The sequence below is a fragment of the Rhincodon typus genome, chromosome 10 (genome assembly GCF_021869965.1).
Source record: "Rhincodon typus isolate 14 chromosome 10, sRhiTyp1.1, whole genome shotgun sequence".
NCBI lineage: Eukaryota > Metazoa > Chordata > Chondrichthyes > Orectolobiformes > Rhincodontidae > Rhincodon > Rhincodon typus.
In genome coordinates this window covers 20289846-20309329 of record NC_063341.1, presented here as the reverse complement: position 1 = coordinate 20309329, position 19484 = coordinate 20289846, and the positions used below count along the sequence as shown (strand labels likewise).

The following is a 19484-nucleotide window of genomic DNA, read 5'->3' as shown; positions in this document are numbered from 1 at the left end:
CCAACCAATCGCACAATGAGGCGGCCTCATCGCTCGCTCCGCGGATAAACAAGAGCAGGAAGGGGATTTAAAAATTAAAAAAAACATATAGCCTCGCAAAGACATTCTCAAACGCAGTCGGATATTGTGCCGTCTCGTGATCAGCGCGGGCAGCCGCCCTCACAACTCACCCAGACACCACCTTCATCCTCCCCATCCTCCCCGCCCTCCCTCATTGACAACTTAAAAACATCCAGATAATGCTTGTAAATTCATACCGGCAAATTGCAAATCACAATGAGTGCCACCCTATTGTGTGTGTGATTTTTCCTTTCTTCCCTCTTAGAATTTGGCTCACTGCTTTCGGCTTTTTCTCCACACTCGCTGTTGACCGTTATTTTCCTTCTCCATTGCCATCTGACAACCGGGGACTCAGTCACACAATCTGGCAGGAAACGCTTCCCGACACCGCACTGCGCCTGCGCGCCGTCGTATCGAGCCCTAAGGCTCAGGATTTGGCAGGTGGACGCTGGCAGGGATGCACGGCTCCCCTCCCCCTCGGCTCTCGTGGGGCGCTTGTTCCGTCGTCTGGGAGGCGACCGGGGATGGGTCAGCGATCATCCTGGATGAAGGGAAAGAAATCCAACCCGCCCCACAAGTTCTGTGTACTTGTGGTGAGAAAGTTCCATGCGGTATGCCAACTTACCCGGCTGCATGGTGCAGTAGGAGCGCCGTGGGCCCCAGCCCTCGCCCTCTTCCCGGGCGCGAGCCGCAGCCGTTGGCCATTGTCTTGAGGCTGGCGCCGCTCGCGCAGCCTCGGGCCAGCGGGAGGTACCGCTGCCACGGGGCCCGGCCGCTCACCCAGTGAACGCGTCTCCTAGAAAGATACCGTTTATACCCCATTCCACCCCCTCTTTCCCGTTCAACCCCCCCTGAATGTTTAAGGATAACCTGACGACGACTCCTGTGAAGCAGAGACGCCAATATTGACCTGCGGTATTTAGCTCGACGTTATGCATGCAATTCACCGAGTATTTACCGTGTCCGCTGCCTATATTGCTTTCCTCGGTTCAGTGCTGCATCGTGCGATTCTCGCCATGGGATTTGGGGTGGACTCCTTCACAAGCAGGTTGGAATAAGGGTGTTTATTTCACCTACCCACAACAACTCATGTCCGACTGTCTTTTTACTTACAATGGCAAACAAAGACACTGTTGTCCGACAAGGCTATTGCAGCGTTCTCGTCCTGGCAACAGGGTGTAGCTTCCCAGAGAATTCTCACCTCCTCGATCCCTCGCCCAAAATGTGCCCTGCCTCCCTGACACTTTCTTGAATACTTGTTACTTTATACAATTGGCTATATTTAATCATGGATTTTTTTTAATGTTTCGCCGATGGCGCATTTTTATTTTCAGGCATTTACAGCATTTTAACGATTGTCAAAATGTGAACCCGAAGTACGTCTTTAAAGACCGGCGCTTTAGTGCAAACGTGCATTATTCTGATCCCCCCAGCCCTCCCAGCTCTGCTAAAATAAATATACTTCTATCAACCTCTACTCAAGCGTTACAACAAACTTGCTTATTTTTTAAGCCAACAAAACCCCTAGAGCAGGATGAGATTATTCATTTTACATTGATTTGTCCTTATCCTACTCGAAGAATGGGTTTTGTTGACTTCGGAAGAGCGTGAGGTTTGATGAAAAAATCCTTCAGAAGTCTTAACTGGAAAATAGCAATGTCTTTAACAGAAATATGGACTTCTAATAAATCACATCTAATGACCTATTTGTATTTTAATACACTTAACAATAGATTTCTCGCTTCTGGTGGGAGATTCAACATATTCCCTCCCTGCCGGGCTTGCAAAAGAATGAATATTACATTGTAAAACATGAATAATTGTTGTGCAAATGAGACAGGTCTCCATAATTCAGCAACTATTTATATAGTTACCTTAATGTTTTTATGGGATGTTTTACCGTTATCAGCTAGAATTCAACATTGAGTCACAAAGAGGTTTAGTAGAACAGCTCTGGTTAATGTTGCAGGTGTTAAAGAGCTTTGTGAAGAAAAATAAGAGGCAGCGTGAGTTTGGTAATGAATTCGAGTTTACAGCCTTGGCTGTTGGGCATAGCTACCAAAGATGAAAGATGGACAAAGCATATTTGGGCCAGAAAAAGCAACAGCTGGGAAAAGCTGGAGGCTACGGCAAGAGTAAGGATGAAACATTTAAATTGGCGGCAACACTGGAGCAGAAGCCAATTTAGCCAGATGAGTGAACGTTAGTTTTGGAATGAATTAAAATTTATGGAGAGTGGAAGATGGCATGCCAGCCAGGCAATAAGAGACTTGCTACTTATAATTTCTGTGAAGAAAATCCCTTCAGGTGTATCTATTGCATGAATGTAAATTATTCAGAACTAAAGATAAAAAAGTATGGTACATACAACATGAGGATGAATATAATAAAGCTTTTATCAATCAAAATTCTCACCATCACGAGAGCAGATCTGCACAAAAAAAACTCTTCATTTTAATCAGTGGATTTATTTTCACTGTTGTCGTGTGCCAGTGCTGTATTAAATAAAAACAAGCTTCTTATCAACTTCAGCCCTGGTTTTGACTGGCAATTTTAAACAATCTTTTTTCATAAGTTTATCCTACTTTATCTCCAGTTTTAAATTCGTGAGTGGGAGTTTACTCTTAAATGGAGAGAAAGTGGGAATTAAATTGCATAATACTTATTCTTAAATTTAAAAATAGCCCACTTCAGCAATAGTTCCACTAATGCTCAGTGCCTATGCCACCTGACCTAGGTGACCATTCAGTATTAGGAACACTGCTGTTGATATATATTAATTAGCTGGATTAGGTAGGCATGATGCAATTTTTAACTTTGAATATGACATGAAATTTACAGATGTAATAAACAGTGTTAAAGACAACAATATGGTCATGGTTGTTGTAGACCTATTATTCCAGCCCCAGGATATCACTGCAGGGGTTCTTGAGGATAGATGTTTTCAAATCAACCTGTTTAGAGATGTTTACGACATACTTTTGGAGCAGGTGAACCTGAACCTGGGTCTTCAAATCCAGCAATGGGGACAATATCCTTGTGCCATGAGATCTCTCATTCCTCAGGTTAGATATTTTCCAATCAACCTGTTCAAAGATGTTATTACATAACTTTGGAGCAAGTGGGACTTGAACCTGAGCCTCCTGGCTCAAAGGGAGAGACATTGTCAATGCATCACTAGAACTCTAATTCTTCAGGATATCATATATTTTAAAATGCTCTACTACTGTAGACATTTTCTATTCAACCTGTTCAGGCTAGGTTATGACATACCTTTGGAGCAGGTTGGACTTGAACCCAAGCCTTCCAGCTCAGAACTAGGGACACGACTGTTGTGCCACAAGAGACTGGTTCATCAAGTATTTTCTAATCAACCTGTTCAGAGATGTTATTACACACCCCTGGAGTAGATTGGACTTGGAACCTGGACTCCTCGCCCAAAGGTAGGGCCATTACCACTATGCCACAAGAGCCCTTCTTCCTTAGGATTTTGTAAAGAATTAACTCATATTTTCCCAATCAATCCAATCAAAGATGTTAAATTAAAAACTGAAAGAACAGTGGATGATATAAATCAGGAACAAAAACAGAAGTTGCTGTAAAAGCTCAGCAGGTCTGGCAGCAACAGCTGTGAGGAAGGGCCACCAGACCCAAAACGTTAACTCTGATTTTTTCTTCACAGATGGCTGCCAGACCTGCTGAGCTTATCCAGTAACTTCTGTTTTTGTTCATTCAAAGATTTTATTACACACCTCTGGAGCAGGTGGGACTTGAACCCAGGCCTCTTAGTTCAGGGGAGAGTCTGCTTTGTTTGTTTTTGTATTTAACCTATTTTTCTAATCAATGTGTTAAGAGAGACCGCTATGCTTCTCTGGAACAGGTGGGACCCAAACATGGGGCATGGACACCACCATTGCAGCAGAAGAACCCTAGTTCTTCAGAATCTTATTTTTCTAATTAATCTGTTCAGCGATGATATTACAGACCTGTGGGATTTGAACACAGGCCTCCCGGTCCAGAGGTAGGGACACTACCACTGTGCCACAAGAATCCTGTTCATCAGGATAGAGTCCTAGGTCCAACTATCCACAGCTGCTGCTTAAGCATTCTTCCCTCCATCATGAAGTCAGAAATTGGAATGAATGTACAATGTTTAGTACCTTTTGCAATTCCTTAAATATGGAGCTGTTCACGTTCATGTGCAGCAGGACCTGTACAATGTTCAGTCTTGGGCTGTTAAGTTGTAATTAACACCTGTGCCACACAAGTGTCAGGCAATCACCATCTTTAACCAGAGAAAATGTAACTATCTCCCCTTGACATTCAATAGCAGTACCAATGTCTGCATGATGACCATTGACCAGAAGCTGATCCACAGTAACCATTAAAATACTGTGGTTACAAGAACAGTTCGTAGGTAGGAATTCTGAGAGATTTAATTTTTTTAAATTCATTCATGGGTTTGCGTTTTGCTGGCTGGACCAGTATTTACTGTTCATTGCTAATTACCCTGGAAAAATCAGTAGTTAGCTGCTTTCTTGTATTTCTACAGTTCATTTGGTGCAGGTACTCTCCCAGTGCTATAGTTCAAGGATTTTGACCGAATGTCACTGAAGGAATGGCGATGTTTTTCCAAGTCAGGAGGTGAGTGACTTGGAAGGGAACTTGCAAGTGGTGGTGATCCTATGAATCTGCTGCCCTTCTCCTTCTAGGCTGGAATGGTTGTGTGTGTTTGGAAGTGCTGTCTATGGAACCTTGTTGAATTTCCACAGTACATCTTATAGATGGTATAAACTGGTGCTAGTTGGTGGTGGGAAGAGTGAATATTTGTGGATATCATGCCGCTTAAAGGAGCTACTTTGTCATGGATATTGTCAAGCTTATTGAGTGCGGTTGTACTCAACCAGGCACGTCAGGAGTCATAGAGGTTTACAGCATGGAAACAGGCCCTTCGGCCCAACTTGTCCATGCCGCCCAATTTTCACAATTAAACTAGTCTCATTTGCCTGTATTTGGTCCATATCCCTCCATACCTATCTCATCCATGTAGCTGTCCAAATGTTTCTCAAATGACAAAATTGTACTTGCCTCTATCACTACCTCTGGCAGCCTGTTTCAGACACTCACCACCTTCTCTGTGAAAAAATTACCCCTGCATTTAACAAAAACTAGTATTTATTCCAAGTAAATCGACTTGAGCTACAGGTAAACGATTCTGAATCATCGGCAAAAAACTGTAATGTCCTTAAAATCTACCACCCCCACCACACATATACACACACACACACCAAAACCAAATGCATTCCGTGTGGAGGGAAAAGCACTTCAATGGTCGATGCTCATTGTTTCTGGATATTCCCGTTGGTTCGCACAAAGCACATGGTAGCTGCTTCACAGATAAAAGGCCTCTACATTATTGGTTGGAAGTCATATACAGTCATAGAAACATACAGCATGGAATCAGACCCTTTGGTCGAACTCGTCTATGCTGACAACTTTTCCCAAACTAAACTAGTCCCGTTTGCCTGCGTTTGGCCCATATTCCTCAAAACCTTTCCTAATCGTATACCTGTCCAAATATTTTTTAAATGTTGTAACTATACCTGCGTCTACCACTTCCTCTGACAGTTTATTTATTGCGTCACTCTTCCGATTTGTGCCTTGTGCATGGTGTATAGGCTTTGGGGAATTAGGAAGTGAGTTACTCACTGCAGGATTCCTAGCCTCTGACCTACTTTTGTAGCTGCAGTATTTATATGGCTGGTCCATTCAGTTTCTGGTCAATAGTAACCCCCAAGATGTTGATAGTGGTGGATTCACTGACTGTGATGCCATTGGAAATAAAGGGACTATGGCTAATCTTTCTCTTGTTGGTGATGGATATAACTTGGCACTTGTGTGATGTGAATGTTATTTGCCATTTGTCAGCCAAAGCCTGGATATTGTCTATGTCTTGCTGTATTCGAACATGGACTGCTTCAGTATATGAGGTGTCATGATTGATGTGAAAATTATACAATCATCAGTGAACTTCCTGACTTTTTTCCTTATGATAGAGAGAAGGTCATTGATGATACAGCTCAAGGTGCTACACTGAGGAACACAGAGATACCCTGGAGGTGAAGTGACTGAACTCCAACAACCACAACCATCTTCCTTTGAGCTAGGTATGACTCCAACCTGTGGGCAGTTTTGCCCTTGATTCCTATTAGCTCTAGTTTTGCTCGGGCTCTTTGATGTCAAGGGCAATCACACTCATCTCCTAGAACATAGAACAGTACAGGCCCTTCGACCCACGATGTTGTGCTGACCTATTATCCTACTCTAAGATCAAACTAACCTGCATACTCTTCATTTTACTATCATCCATGTGCCTATCCAAAAGTCGCTGAAATGTCCCTAATGTATCTGACTCTACTACCACCGCTGGCAGTGTATTCTACGCACCCTCCACTCTCTGTGTAAAGAACCGACCTCTGACATCTTCCCTATACCTTCCTCCAATCACCTTAACATTATGCCCCCTCGTGATAGCCATTACGCCCTGGGAAAAAGTCTCTGGCTATCCACTCTATCTATGCCCCTCATCATCTCGTACACCTCTATCAAGTCACTGTCTCTCAGAATCCTGTCCAGTAATTTGCCCACATAGAAGAAAGACTGACTGGTCTGTAATTCCCAGGGTTATCCCTATTTCCTTTCTTGAACAAGGGAATAACATTTGCCACCCTCCAATCATCTGGTACTACTCCAGTGGACAGTGAGGACACAAAGATCATCGCCAAAGGCGCAGCAATCTCTTCCCTCGCTTCCTGTAGTAACCTTGGGTATATCCCGTCTGACCCAGGGGACTTATCTATCCTCATGTTTTTCAAAACTTCTAGCACATCCTCCTTCCTAACATCAACCTGTTCCTCGCTGAAGGTTAGCTCTTTTGTCTATGTTTGAGCCAAGGTTGTAATGAATCATAGAATCCCTACAGTGTGGAAGCTTGCCATTCAGCCCATTGAGTCCATACTAACCCTCCAAAGAGCATCCCACCCAGATCCAATTCCCTACCCTATCACCCTGCCTTTCCCATGGCTAATCCACCTAACCAGCATATCCCTGGACAATATGGGCAATTTAGCATGGCCAATCTATCTAATGTGCATATCTTTGGACTGTGGGAGGAAACCAGAGGACCTGGAGGAAGCCCACACAGACACAGGGTGAACGTGCAAACTCCACAGACAGTTGCCCAAGGTTAGAATCGAACCCAGGTCCCTGGCGCTGTGAGGCAGCAGTGCTAACCACAGAGCCACCGTACTACCCCCTGAAGAAAACAAATCACAGGCAGTAAGGAGCTCAGTGATCCTGGCAGATTCTAATCTTCCCAAAGCCTATTTCACTATCCACAGTACATAAGGAGTGTGATAGAGTCCTTTATATTCCCATAGGTTAGTACAATAGATTACTGCTTTAACGACAGTCAAGAAGCTTGACACCATCAAAGGAAAAGCAGCTACACTTGATTTGCATCCTATCCATCAAGTTAAAGATTCATCTCCTTCACCTCAGCATAACGTGGTTGTATTATATTCCACCTACAATTTACATAGCAGGAACCAACCAAGCCTTTGACAGAACTTTCCAAACTCATGACCTCTACAACCTGAGAAGGACAAGACAATACGATGGAAACGCCACCAACTACAAGTTCTCCTCCAAGCCACATACCCTTCTTACTTACAACCACGTTGCCATTCTTTCATTATTGCTGGGACAACATCCTGGAATCACAGCGCTGTAGATATACCTGCACCACATGGAGTGCAGCAGTTCAAGAAACAGCTAACCACCACCTTCTCAAGTGTAATTAAGAATGGACAAGAAATGCTGATTTGGCCTATGATATTTGCTTCTGTAAAACAATTTTTAAAAACATCAGGCTGGAGGAATGGGTAGGCACATAGCAGATGAAAGTCAGTACAAAAATTGTGGAGTGTTACATTTTGATACTGAGACTGAAGGGAGACAATAGGTGCTAAATACTGTAATTTTAAATGGGTTACAATAGAGAGACCCAAAGGTCTCTCAAGTTGGCAACACACGTTAATATATAGTTAATAAAGCTTACGCGATTTGGCTTCATGAATAGGGGTTAAGAGTACCTCAGGTAGGAAGTCTATACTATGCACCTATATAAAACTCAAGTTCAGTCCCAGCTGGAAAATTAGATCCAGTTGCAGGCACTTTACGAAGAACATTCAGAGATTACAGAAGGGATTTATTAAAATGATGAATAATTACATGGATGGACTGCAGAAGCTAAGATTTTTCTGCTTTGAACAGAGAAGGTTAAGAGGAGATTATAGTGGGATTTGAATCATGAAGAATTTAGATTCAGGGTGTACAGTAAATAAAGAGAAACTTTTTCCAATGGCTGAATAATTGAAAACTATGGTGTACAGACTTAAGTTGATTGGTAAGACAATCACAGGCGACATGACCATAAATTATTTAATGTAATGAGTAGTTAGGAGTTGGAAATCATTGCCTGATAGGGTAGTGGATACAGATTCAAATCCAGTCCTTTAAAAATAATTGAGCAGATACTTGAAGAAGAAAAATGCAAGGATGTGAAGAAAGAGCACAGGAATGGAACTAACTCTTTGACCAAGCTGATAGCAACGTGCTAAATCATCACTTCTTGTGCAAACTATTCTAAAATTCTAAGGCTGAATTTTCACATTTGCAGTTAAAAGGTGATGGCAAGCAAGTTTCATGACAACTCCACCATACCTGAGCCATCTTTTCTCATGCTATCTTATGCTTTTGACCTTATTAATTATGCAAATGAGATGTTGTTTGTCTTACTCGCTGAATCTCATGATGATTCTCATCACCCTGCTACAGGAAAGATGTTGTGAAACTTGAAAGAGTTCAGAAAAAATTTACAAGGATGTTGCTGGGGTTGGAGGGTTTGATCTATAGAGAGAGGCTGAACAAGCTGGGGCTATTTTTCCTGGAGCACTTGAGGGGCGAGGGGTGACCTTATAGAAGTTTGTAAAATCATAAGGGGCATGGATAGGGTGAATATTCAAGGTCTTTTCCCCAGGGTAGGGGAGTCCACACTAGAAGGCATAGGTTTAAGGTGAGAGGGGAAAGATTTTAAAAAGGACCTAAGGGGCAACATTTTCACAGAGAGGGTGATGCGAGTATGGAATGAGCTGCCAGAGGAAGTGGTGGAGGCTGGTACAATTACAATATTTAAAAGGCATCTGGATGGGTATATGAATAGGAAGGGTTGAGAGAGATATGGGCCAAATGCTGGCAAATGGGACTAGATTAATTTAGGGTATCTGGTCGGCATGGACGAGTTGGACCGAAGGGTCTGTTTCCGTGCTGTACATCTCGATTGAGTCCGAGTGATAAAGGATTACACACTACTGGCAGGACCTTGAAACTTCCACCCTTCTGACAGGGTGGGACCTGGAGTGGTCACTCGCACTGTCCTTAAGACAGTTTTAGATTGTGGCAAGGCCTATATATCCTGGGTGTCATCATTTGCTTGCGTCTCCTGTTGGATCTGGTTTCCCTGTTTTGCATTCTTACTCAAAGTTAATTTGTTACCACGATGTAACATAGTGGTCAAAAGAAAAGCAACAACAGCAAAATCCATTAGTGTGATGGTATATCAACCTAACTACAACATAACAATTGTCTATATTTTCAAGGACTTAAAAAGATAATGTGCGGAAGCCAAGTATCATATATGGGATCACTGCTAACCCTGAAATTAAAAAGGCATTCTATACAATTCCAGAATTGGCAAATTATGAACCTCTATGGCTGCTTATTTCAACAACCAAATCTTGACTGATATTTTTTAATGTGTGAATTTCAAACCTGAGGTGTTCCTGTGTTAATTCTGAATCAATCTACCAGTATAAAAATTATGGAGTCACAGATTATACTTAACAGCATAGTATATGATAAATGTTGATAAAAGGTGAATTTCGTTCAAATCTCAATATTCAATACATTTTCTATTGTTTACTTAGTTTGATAAGTTGCACATACTGCCTAAAGTACAGTTTAAACAATTATCATATGAAAACATTCCAATTTTAGAACAAATATATTCTTAGATTGCCTTTTCCTTAGAATCAGCATTACAATGTTAATTATAATTCTACGTTGAGTAAATTACAAACAGAACAACCATCATAGGCATAATGCCCATAATTACAAGGATTACAAATCTACTAAGGCTTACAACTTCAGACATATTTCCACTGACTTCAGTTTTGTTTTAATCATTAAAACTTTCAGGGGACTCCCAACTATGCTACAGTCTCAAGCTTTTCCAGTTAGAATTATTTTTAGAACGCATAAACATTTGATAAAATCAAAATGAGTGATATTGAAAATTTGCTGCAATAAAAAGTACAAGTCTATGAAAAAGAAAACCGCATACAGGAATCCTTAATGGTCTGAAGATGCATTTATTACCAGAAGGTCAAGTTGTGCCTTTCTTTTCTGACTCACAAGAATAAATCAGTGTTCAAAATAACCTACAAAGCAATACTATATTTGGTTTCATAGCCTAAACTCTAAACATGTTATATGCATTCTGAGATTTTAAAGTTCAGGGTTGCTGTGGAAGCTCTAAAACTAAGAAATCCTGTGAAATGGATGAACTAAACTCCAGAATACCTAAACAATGAGGAATCCCTGTAAATCTTTTTTAAAAGAGCCAATGAATAACAGAAACTCTGATCGTGTCATATAAACTTACTTTATAAGCTTGTACTTACTCTTCAGCTTCAAAGAGGCAATATCTTATAGCATTTAAATTCTTTATAAATAGGTAATTAAATAGTTTGTGGAAAATTTTTAAGGTATGCTAATATAGTACGACATGAGAGCACAGGTTCACCATTCTGAAAAATAAATGTTTTAGGCATCAGAAATCATTTCTTTCCTTACAGGATCAGTAACTAGAACACTTTATTGGCAAGAAAGTTAGGTCAGGCCTAGAACAGATGTTCTGGGAAAAGATAAAGTGTATAAATGGACTTGCTTCATCTGAATCTTTCTGTAGATCTTACAATTGTTCCTGCCCTTTCCTGTCTCAGAAAATGATGCTTTTACTGAATAACCCAGTAGTCTGTGCTATAAGTGTGTGCTGTCACGATTTATAAAGCCATGTTGCTGTTAAAATATGGATTAACTATTTTGCATAAACATTTAATCTTGTCAAAAATACCTGACACTGAATCTATCCATTAATTGATCTTCAATTCCAGTGGTAAAGTCTTTGGAGATCATTTGAACCAGATTAAATTGAAATTATAGAACCGAGGCTTCAAAAAAACTCAACAGAATTAACTCATGATGATTGTCACACTTCAAACCATAAATATTGTTTCTATACGTGAAATTTAAGATGAAATAGGCTCTGCCAAGTTCAGATCATGGAACAGGGCAATTCCATTAATTAAATTACATGTATATAGGTGCATGATGATTGCTTTCAGGAGATAAGCATCTTTCACTGATTTGGTATTACTTTGGCATTTTGAAGGCTATTGCTTTAGTGTGTTTAGAATGGGTAGCTGAAAGTATGGTATTCAGTTAAATTTGCCTAAGTATTGTGCATTTCTTATTGCACAGTCAAAGTTTCAGCAGGGACATTTTTCATTCACAGATTAATTAGTGCACAAATTACACATTTGGTTGTTCCATGAGTACCACATTAATTTCCAAAGTATTCATATTACCTTTTAAAAACATATAATCTGCTCTTGCAGAAAATTTTAGATTTGTTAAAGTAATAGTATGGACTATTCTCATTTGATGTTTCAAAGTAAGGTTAAATATATTTTAAGTAATTTGTCTTTGATGAACGTTCTATTGTGAGATTTTTGCCAGAAGTGAATCTAAAAGTTTTCACAAGTCTAAGTGATGAGATTTATCATAATGGTACCATAGATATGAGATGTGGGGTATGTAAAGGTGGAAGAAGATGGTTTGTTTTCCATAAAGCAAAGCAGGGTAAATCTAACAAATATGTTCAACGTCATAAAAGGTTTAGAGTAAATAAGGAGAAACGGTTTGTAGTGGGAAAAGAATGGTTAGCCACAAGATGCAGATTTAAGTAACTGGCAAAAAGGCTGGGTAAAAATCAAATGATTTTTGCTTAAAAATGCAGCAAGTTGTTGTGATTTAGAATGCACTGCTTGAAAGGGTGGTGGGGAAACATTTTGCAAAGCTATGAGAAAATGGTGTGTGAGGGCGATGGGATGGGGGCAAGTGGGAACTAACTGTATAGTTCTATCAAGGCGTCAGTGCAGGCACACTTTCCTTCCAATGTAGGATTGTATACAGTACACCAGGCCATTGTGGTCAACCAGTCCATGCTGGTGTTATGCTCCACTTGAACCTCTTCCCATCTGTGCTGTATTATTCCATAATTTAAAGTCATCAGCAACGTATTTTTCTACCATTGTGAACACATTCTGTCTCACTTGTCACACAAACAGAAATTAATGGAGAAAATCATCTAGGTTTGGCAGCATCCATGGGGAGAAGGCAGAGTTAACATTGAGTCCAATGACTCTTTATTAGCATGAGTCACTAGACTTGAAATGTTTACTCTGCTTTCTCCCCACAGATGCTGCCAGACCTGCTGAGTTCCACTAGCAATTTCTGTTTTTGTTTCAGATCTCCAGCATCCACAGTTCTTTATTTTACTTTCATTTGGCTCCTGTGACAGAGGAAAGCACTCGCTGCTATTATTTGAATCTAAGGCTTAAACTCCTCAAATAAACAAATTATTATTAGAAAGCTCAAAGTTAAAATTCTAAATCAATTCCCTATCAATCTCCTTTATATAAACTCAATACATATTACTTTAAATTTGCACTGCTTGCATGGTTTATCCTCCTTGAAAACTTCAGTAATTTTTGCAAACAGCAAATATGGAAGACTTTGCATGCTCAGTATGAGATACAAATGAGATGCACACTTTCTATGTCAGAAAATAAGATTTAATTGTTTTTCTTTAAGATCATAGATATCTGGGGGTTAGACCTGCAGTCGGCAAAGAGGAGGAGTAAAATAATTTTATGTGGATACGATAATTCATGAAAGGCAAATCTAAATAAGTGGAACCCATGGGAAAAGCTGACTCTTCAAAATGTTATACATTCGTAATGTGTGCTCTCCAAACAAGACAAAATAATAATTTTTGAAGATGTCATGCTTTATTTACTTTATTCAAAGAAAAAAGTATTCCACAGTACTAGCAACTAGCAAACTAAATGATTGCATGACAGAATTAGACAGCACAGCATCTGATAAATGAAGCAGAGCTCCACTAAAGATTATGAAGTTTGAACATACAACACACTGTATATTTAGCAACAGTGGCCATTGATAAAAATCAGTCAATTCTGGCTTTAAACAGCCAAAACTGGGAATCATAGGTTGACTGTTTTACAAATATCAGAAACCAAAAGGTTTCAGTAATTGTTGTGACTGCTAACATTAATTTAGTTTGAGACCCAAGAATATTTCACACAGTCTGTAAATATACACCTGAAAGCACCAGTGTTTGTGATGGGATAGGAAACCATGGCAATTGAGCTGGACCAGAAACAATTAGAAGTGAACAAAAAGAGTACAAGTAATTGTAAGACTTAGAGACATTTCTTGTTCCAACCACCACCCTCAGCCATGATTCTCAGTTCACAAAGAAATTATTTGACAATCATAGTAAATTACAGAGCCATTCTAATTTTAAATACATTATACACCCATTCTCCATGTATACTGTGGAAATTGCAGCAGTAATACAAAGGGCCCTTTACAAGTCATTACCCAGATTCATTATTTACAGCATTTTGGTTCTTATACCTGTAATTTTTAGTCAATCTGATTTTAAAATGGGAATACTGCACAGAGTAAACTATTCAACAACAAATCTCAATGGGCTGGATTTTAAGTTCCTGATACGCTTGAGATTGGGAGGATCCTAAAGCAAACCACGCAGGATATCCGAAGTAAGTGCAATATAGCTATTGAACATTTTGTAGCCTAAACAATATATTTCCACTTTTCCTTTGCTTCCAGACCAATTAGCATGTGTGAGTGTGATAATGACTTGCATGAGCTAATCACAAATCCAGTGCTAAAAAAACACAAACATGAATTGAATCGATTTTCGAATACAACAAAAGAAACTGTTAGAACAAAAGTCCAGATGTTCAAAGGTTATGCCTCATTTTAGTGATGGTTTCCTGGATGCCTTAAGAATCCATAGGGTGATAGTTCTCTTTACTGATGGAAGGATGAATTCTGTCAATGAAATGAAGAACGTGTGGCTTAGGGTTACCCACAATATCAGAAGCAGGAATGTGGTGCCACCTGTGGTATTCAAAGCTGAAAGTAGTTTAATGACACATGTCAGGCTAACTTGTGACCTCTAACTTTTCAATTTGCCTTATCAAGCCTAATCTTGCACATCACTCCTAATACCAAGTTTCCTTGCAGGTGCATCCATCCCTCTCTTTTTTCTATACACTTCCTCACATCCCCATTTGTCCACTCACCAATGACATCCTCGTCCTTCTGTAACATAATCTCTCCCTCAGTCATACTCAACAAAAGCCCTCCATCCGTTTAATACTTGCTGTCACTCTCATCACAAGTCTATTTTGCTCTTTGCAGCAGAAGTAGAATACAAGGGTTGTCCTCAGCGGAGAATCAGTGTCTTTGGTCTTCAGAAATAGGGAACTGCCTGGCAGTTACCTTGGAGTAGAATTAAATATCAGACAGCTCCATGACACTCACTTTTTGTTGTCTTGACGTCAGCAGCAAGTAATACATGATCATGCACACAATTATTGAAATAAACATGCCTGACAGCTGTAATTCATGTAATTAACCTCCTGAAATTAGACAGGGCACATGCAATCCAGGCACTAGCTTATTATTCACGCTTAAATGAAACAGATAACAGGCCTTTCAACTGGTGACACTCATATCACAAGATCAGAAGGTAGGGACAATGACAACAAGTCTGCAGTATAATCCAGGCTCAAGCTATATGAGGATTGAAGTCAAATGTATGCCATCTTGTCATTGCAGACTGGAGAGACTACCTCTCATCATTTTCTTATGTTCTCATCAACACAAATAGCAGTTAATAACACGCAATGAATTGGCAGGCAATCCAGGTGCACCATGCACACGGTAGAGAGATTTAGAAGGGCCAATCTCATACATATATGGCATAATGTCACAGGCCTTTGCACAGATGTCTTCAGTCATGGAAAAAAAGACCCCTGCATGAAGCATCAAATACAATAAAGTGAGGGCCTTCACCAATAGCTTGCAGACTCTGAAAGTAGGTTTGATAGTACTCTACTCTTGGCTGTTCAAAGATGGAAAATGAAAGTGGGAACTTAGCTTAAAGTGCTCTTAACTTATCTATTATTGACTCACACCCCACTATCCCAAGTACCTGGCATGTTACCTCCTATCCCAATAACCAAGTTTGCCTCTGAAAAGGTTCAGCAATCTTTGTCAAGCTTTTCATGAGCTCCAAAGACCTGAGAATATCAGCCATGAGCATTCTGCTATTAGATCAAGATCTGAGCAGCCAGCATTTATCTCTGTTGAAGCCACAGAGCCTTCATTATGTAAAAGAAGTAGGAAGAGAATGAGTAATGGTTTGTAGTTCACAAGCATCTGCACACATTACATAATGTTCAATATGAGCTTCTATTTTGTTTTAAGCCATATAAATATTATTTCTTTCCATTATACTTTTATGTTGCCCTCCACTATTGGTTGCTAGCCAGCAAGTCACTTCTAATGACTTGAATTGAATTAATACCCAGCAACAGGGGAGCTGTGAAAGCTGTGTTAGGTAGTGGGACAAGTGATTTTTACATGCAGTAGGTCAGATGAGTGGACTGATGAAACCCAAGTGAACCTCGATATCAGGAGAATTTTCACAGCATATTTGCACCATTGCTGGTAGATTGGCATCATTATGTTCTGCCTCCTCTTAGGAATCATCTGAAGTCGTGGTGTGCCTTCATCTTATTCGTCTTGCAAATCTAAACCTTATTGCTGTGCAACATTCTGCAGAGCACAGCATTCCATACCAATCTGGTTTGTGGCTGGCGTGTACTTCAGTTCATGCATCTGAAGCACATCTTCAGAATGCCAGTAGCTTGCTTACTCAATGACACAACTGGTTATCAAATGGCATTCATTGTATTCTTCCTGGACCTCACTGGTTGGGCTCTTCACAGGTATCATCAGCAATGCTTTTAAATGGATATCCGTCCTCTCTGAGCAACCAATTGGTAAATCCACTTCAAGGTGTGAAGAGGTCAGGGAGGGTAAACTGCCACAGGACAAAATCTTACAGACAACTGAATTTTTTTGGAACGCACATTGATGGAGTAGAAACCCTTGCAATTTATAAATACACCAGCATGATTTATGGTTGCGTTACTTGCTGCATGTTGATAGCCTAGTGGTTTTATCACTGGACTGTTAACCCAGGGACCCAGATAACGTTTTGGACACCGGGTTCGAATCTCTCCACAGCAGATGGTGGAATTTGAATTCAATAAATATCTGGAATTAGGAATCTAATGATGACCATGAATCCATTGTTGATTGTCAGAAAAACTCATCTGGTTCACTAATGTCCTTTAGGGAAGGCAACTGCCATCCTTACCTGGTCTGGCGTACATGTGACTCCAGACCCACAGCAATGTGGTTGACTCTTAACTGTCCTCTGGTCAATTAGGAATGGGCAATAAATGCTGCCTAACCAGCAACGCCCTTAACCTGTCAATGAATAAAAGGTATGTGGTTGAGAATGCTCTACACCTGTCAGAAACCAACTGAGCTAATAACTCATCAGCTCACTCCATCTGACAGTATTATCAAAATGTAAAGATGACATAATTGCCGGTCCTTGCCAACAAGCCATCTCTTATCATCAACTGCAAGATCTGGCTCATGTCTTCAGCAGAGCCCAAGAAAGATTCAGATGCAAAGAAGTCTAGGCTAGTGGTGGCTTTATTAGCTCTTGCGAAAGACTGGTTATAAGGTCCATAGTTCAGACTTATCAAGGAAGCTTATTTCTGTCTTTAAAGTCTTCTTACAATTGTAATTCTCTTCAGATCCCAAGGTAATTTAGAGATGCAGTTCTATGGAAGAAGACACTTTTGCTGCTCATGGTCATCTTTGCCCCCATCTGAAATCCAAAGTAACATAGTAGCACCCTTATAGATCGTGTTAAAGTTAGTATAATTGACCTAATAACACATTGAAATTGATAACCCACCTCTCCAAGCTGCTGTTAGGGATGGAGCTTGAGAAATTGGAACGGATTTCCTGACGTGCAGCCAATTTCCATGGTTTTAGTCACCCCATCAGCTCCCAATCCCATGCACTCCTGCACATTAAAATTCAGCCCAAAATATATGGTGGCATATAGATGCAGGGAACTAACACCTTGTCATGGAGTTTACCAGAATCATGAACACAGAAAACTGATTACATTAACCAAGACTCAAGATAAATAGCAATAAGCATGACATCTGGTGTTCTGAAGAATGGTCACTGGACTTGAAACGTTAAATCTGATTTCTCTCCACAGATGCTGCCGGACCTGCTGCGTTTTACCAGCAATTTCTGTTTTTGTTGCTGATTTCCAACATCCACAGTCTTTTTTAAAAATCTGGTCAGTAAAACTGGCTTTAGTCAACTTTTTCTTGAACTACTCCTGGATACATTCCAACATGCAGTCACAAAACAATTTTGGTTCAGAGGTCCAAAACCAAGTCTCACAACTTTTCATTTTTCCAGCAGGAAAAGGTGATTGTTGGAAATAAAAAGGATGAGCAGAAACTATTTCAAATGTTGTAACCTGCCTTTTTTGCATACCAACATTATTTAGTTATATTATTTAGATAATGTAAACATTTTAAAATATGAATTGAAGCTTTATCAAACATTATTTGTGAAATTGAGGATATTAAAAAATGTTGTTAGCCAAGAATATTTTGGTAAATTTGGGGCATTGCATCTAATTAGCAAAATGTGCCTGTCAAAGCAAGCTTTCCCATTTCTTTATGTACATGTTCATTTGTACAATTCAGGGCACAGTTTATACTTACTCATTACATATAGCCTTACCTTCTATAACATGCAAATAACATTGTGAAGGTCAGGCATTATAACTTCCTGATAGTAAAAGTAGACACAAGTCAGTTTCTAAGTATTCTGAGGTCCAAGAGTAAAGTTTTGTATATACAACTGACCAAAAATATACAGAAATATGATTGCATAACTTAGATTTAAATAATATAAAAAAAGATTTGATATTGGTCTAATGTTGTCTAGAGGGTTCTGAAGCCAGAGGCTTTCAGAAAACAGAAGTAGAACAACCAGCTGGTCTAATGGTGAAGCACTGTTCATCCTTTGTCTGGCAGGTATAGCAATTTTAACTGGCAAACATGTAACATTTAGGCAAAGTCAAAAAGAGAAACAAGGAAACACCATGATCACAATCTCAGATCACAGTTTTTCTGATAGAATGATGATGGGGTTTCCCCTTCCATCCGGCTGCAATAGTTGTGGCAGCACAATAATCAGACACATTGAGCACATGCAATTGCAATGTTACAATGCTCTATAGCACTCGGACTAAAATTTGGCCGATAATAATTACATTATCTGAGGCAAGAATTCAGTAATTTTTTGCCATAAGCACTTTGCTTACTGCTGGACAAAAACAGGGCAGCATTTCTTGCAAGATTATACATAAGCTAATGGTCCCTTGTCACAATCTTAAGAACATTAAATAGCAAGAAACAGGAATGTGTTTTGTTCCTGTCAACATGCAAAATTGTAGAATATATTATCCTATATACAAAATATAACTTTAAAGCCTCATATCAAGTCCTGAATAATTAAATGTTTCTAATTTTATCTGTTAGGGCTTATTTGTTTTCATTGATGTTTCTATATAAATAATATTTCTCTACATTGATTAATAGACTTTAGTGCTCTTAGCGTTTAATGATAGCATGTCTGAAACATTTCTCCATTAAAGTAAAATATTAATTTCTGAACTTCTCCTGTTATAAGTGCTGCATGTGTTAGGAAGAACAAAAATCAGTGCAATACCAGACAAAACTAATCCACCAAGAGGAAAACTGAATATTAAGTAACGAGTTCAGTAGTTTTTAAGCACAACTGAGCTGGGTTTGAAGGAAAGAAAAATCCCAAAACTTGCAATCAGCTCCCTTTTACACAATTAAATAATTTGGCTGAATAGGGGAGAAAAGGGAAGAGACAAATAGAGTTTCTTTAACTGAATACATACAATTATTTTCTGTATA

The 19484-nt window shown here is 39.6% G+C and overlaps 1 protein-coding gene and 1 long non-coding RNA gene across 4 annotated transcripts in view; one reads left to right on the top strand and one right to left on the bottom strand.

Annotated features, from left to right (window-relative positions):
• wdr47a (WD repeat domain 47a) overlaps positions 1–1757 on the bottom strand; it is a 73205-nt gene extending 71448 nt beyond the window's left edge. The window contains exon 1 of one of the 2 annotated variants that reach the window (XM_020527785.2): positions 258–1757. The gene's annotated coding sequence lies outside the window, so the exon portion shown is untranslated. The remainder of the gene's footprint in view (positions 1–257) is intronic. The other variant, XM_048602189.1, reaches the window with a different exon arrangement.
• Positions 452–18006, top strand: LOC125484248. 2 transcript variants are annotated; one of them, XR_007263087.1, is made up of 3 exons: positions 452–1108; positions 6117–6227; positions 17738–18006. It is a non-coding gene; the product is annotated as an uncharacterized LOC125484248 (long non-coding RNA). The 2 variants fall into 2 exon arrangements; XR_007263088.1 differs by lacking the exon at positions 17738–18006 and adding an exon at positions 7500–8997.
• The last annotated feature ends 1478 nt before the right edge of the window (positions 18007–19484 follow it).